Below are 3,262 nucleotides of genomic sequence, written 5' to 3' on the forward strand. Positions count from 1 at the left end.
AAATATATATGGAACATGAATTAAGAACTACATGAGCTCTGGTATGCATGATATTCAAAAAAATTAGATGTCAATGTTACATATGCAGATAGCAAGAAATGCAAAGTGTATTTCTCAACACTGGATGCTACTGCTCAGAAAATCCCAATGCATTTTGATCGTATTCCGTCCTGATCTTCCTCAGGGGGATGAAGATATCTTCAAATTGCAAAATGTTGAATGTAATGTATTATGTTAAATGTTAAATGTAAAGTGTTATGTAAATATGTAATGAACATGGCTGTATTTATTCGTGGAGTCTTTTTGAAAAAATAAACAGAATTTATAATAAAAAATTGCAAAATTTGGCATTTAGAAAATGAAAATGCAAACTTGGCATTTAGAGATTTCTTTTTTCCTGATCGTGCAATCACATGAAGTACACTCACAGGAGTCTTTCTAAAAACATATTTTTCTTTTTAGTTTTGGGTAGAAAAGGTAAGTATTAGAACTCCTGATCCTCGCTTCGGCAGGACATATACTAAAATTGGAACGATACAGAGAAGATTAGCATGGCCCCTGCGCAAGAATGACATGCAAACTCGGCAAGTTTTCCATATTTTTGTACCCCATCCTTTTTATGTTCTTTTATATTTTTTGGTTTGTTAGCTATTTTATGTATAAATCCCCCCTTTTTTGTAAAACTTCCTGAACACTTATCGTTTTACCTGTGTTATCTGTATACTTGTATACTTTCAAACATTTTCAATAAAAATTTATATTGTGAGAAAAAACAAAAAAAAACCTCCTGATAGGTTTCTATTGCTATCCAGGGATCAGTTATGAAGATTTCTCCTTATTTCGAATCCTGCTGACAACGATTTCATCAGACAGTGTAAATATGCAAAAGAAATGCAGACAGAAATAAAAATCTGACAGAGGCGGGGCTCAAGTCCTGCGGGAACACATGGGAACGGAGTTCCTGTACTTTTTCCACAACAGGAACTCAGTTCCCGTTAGCAGCTGCGTCCTGCAAGACTTTGGAGTATGTGAGGTGTGTGGGAGGTGCTACACCAGCAGCGGCCAACACGGCTCGCAATAGTAAGTGCCGCACACCTGACCATTCAGGCATTGCCAGTAGGGGGCACCATGACAGCTTCCGCTTTGATCTACCTGTCAATCACAGCTAGCTGACGGGTAGATCAGGTCCCTGCTGCTAAGAGATTGTATTTAGTCAGACCTCTCGTGATGCGCTCCTCCCCGCCAGCCCCTCCTGATTTTCTGTCTCCTCATCTCCCCCCCCCCCCCAGTCTCCTGCATACTTGCTCTGTGTGTACCGCTGAATCCCCCCCTCCTCTATATTCAGTGCCATATGATGAGAGAACCCAGAGGAGGAGCACAGCTATTCTGCTCACAGGACATGCAGGGAGAGAGGTGAGCTGAGGGAGGAACATCAGTTTGGGGTGGTAAGCTGGGCACAATACCTGGCAAAGTTTAATGCCAGGAGGGAAGTTTATGTGGAAATATGTGAAGGGTTGGAATAGCAGCGAGTGTGTGTTGGAGCCCTGCAGAGTTTGCAGCCCCCCCCCCCCCCCAAGCTAACATACATCTCCTAAGCAGGAACACATCACTATCTCCCCAAGCATTCTGTCCAGATAATGTGCAGTTAATTTATGACCTTTCCGTTTAACCCTGTGTTATCCAAACTCTGTTCAATGAAAAGTGTAAACTCACCACATAAACACTCTATATACAAAATAACATTCCCCAATAAAGATCAGAACATGATGTTCACATTTGTATGGAAGCACAATGGAATGAATGGTGATTATTCAGAGAATTACCATATTTATGTTTATTGAGGATTGTTTTTTTTTTTTATGTACTAACAGTTAACCTTCATACACACAATACGAAAATTGGATAAAAAATACCACTTTTGAAGCGTTCGTGCATATGAGCGTATCATTTTTATTTATTTTTTGGTGGGGGGTGGATGGGTGGGAGTTCCCACACATTTTTCCCAGGACTTGACCCCTGGACAGAGGGGTTGGCCTTCCCCTACTAAAGAAAAGTATTTTTTTTTTCTGTCTGTGTTGCTGTTAGAGAGTTTCCCTCACTCCCTGTCTGGTAACATGTTGTCAGCAGGACAGGAAATAAGGGGAAATCTCAGAGCCTCAGTAAATGCTTGACAGGAGTCCTAGCCCTTTTCTCACTCTATTTCAAACTAGGATAAAAAAAGCTTTGGCTGGACATACACTTTAACAAACACACCTGATTAAAGTTACCAACATCATAGTACAGTTCTAAAAGCACAGACCCCCCCCCCCCCCACCTCCAACATCTAGAAAAGGGGTCTTCAAACTACATGGCTACATGTGGCTACGTCTGTTTCTCCTACAGCAACAGTAGGAAAAGACAGTGATGGGGACCTTAAAATAAGGGGGACTCTGAAGTCAGGGGCCACTCTGATGGAACCCCGATATGAAGGGGGACTCTGATGTTATGATGGACTGTGCTGGGGACCCGGATGTAACGGAGGATTCTAGTGGGGAGACTCTAATGTAAGGGGGAAACCTTTAATTAATTAATGGTTTAGGCTTATTTGGAATTTCTGTGCTATGTTTTACTGAATTTATTTCACTATTGTTCTGAATCGTATCTTGCCAATTAAGAAAAAACAATTGTACATTACATTGTGGTTTCCTATGGTAAAAGTTCACATCTATGCATTTTGCGTCCGGTGTGTTTTTTGCCGCGTACACACGAGCGGACTGTATGGCGTACTTAGTCCGTCGAAACACATTTCAGCGGACAATCCGCTCGTGTGTGGGCTTCAGCGGACTTTTTCAGCGTGCAGTCCGGCGTACTAAGAATTTCGGTTTTTTCGAAATTCTGTCCGTCGTACTTTGGTTTCAGCGGACAATATGGTCGTCAGTATGCTAGTTAGACGGACTAAGAATGGCGCATGCCCAGAAAGGATTTACATGGCGGAAGGGTGCTTTGCTGTGTCTTGGACTTCCTATTTCTAGTCCCGTCGTACGTGCTGTACACGTCATCGCGCAAGCTTTCGACGGACTGTTTGTGCATCCGTGTGTGGTCAAGTCCATTCAGTGGAAAGTACGACGGACTGTCCGTCGGATTGTATGACGAACTAAGTATGCCATACAGTCCGCTCGTGTGTACGCGGCATTTGGTGACTTTTCTCCCGCGATTTGCGGGTAATAGACTTCCATGGGACCGCACTAGAAATGCAAGTGTTGTGTTTGTGATGCGATTTTTG

At 42.4% G+C, this 3,262-nt stretch overlaps 1 non-coding gene across 1 annotated transcript; it reads left to right on the forward strand.

Annotated features, from left to right (window-relative positions):
• The first annotated feature begins 496 nt into the window (after positions 1–496).
• Positions 497–603, forward strand: LOC143961160 (U6 spliceosomal RNA). Its single transcript, XR_013270426.1, has one exon. It is a non-coding gene; the product is annotated as a U6 spliceosomal RNA (small nuclear RNA).
• The last annotated feature ends 2,659 nt before the right edge of the window (positions 604–3,262 follow it).

Source organism: Lithobates pipiens, unplaced genomic scaffold (assembly GCF_037356315.1).
Source record: "Lithobates pipiens isolate NorthernLeopardFrog02 unplaced genomic scaffold, aLitPip1_a1.2 Scaffold_11, whole genome shotgun sequence".
Classification (NCBI taxonomy): domain Eukaryota; kingdom Metazoa; phylum Chordata; class Amphibia; order Anura; family Ranidae; genus Lithobates; species Lithobates pipiens.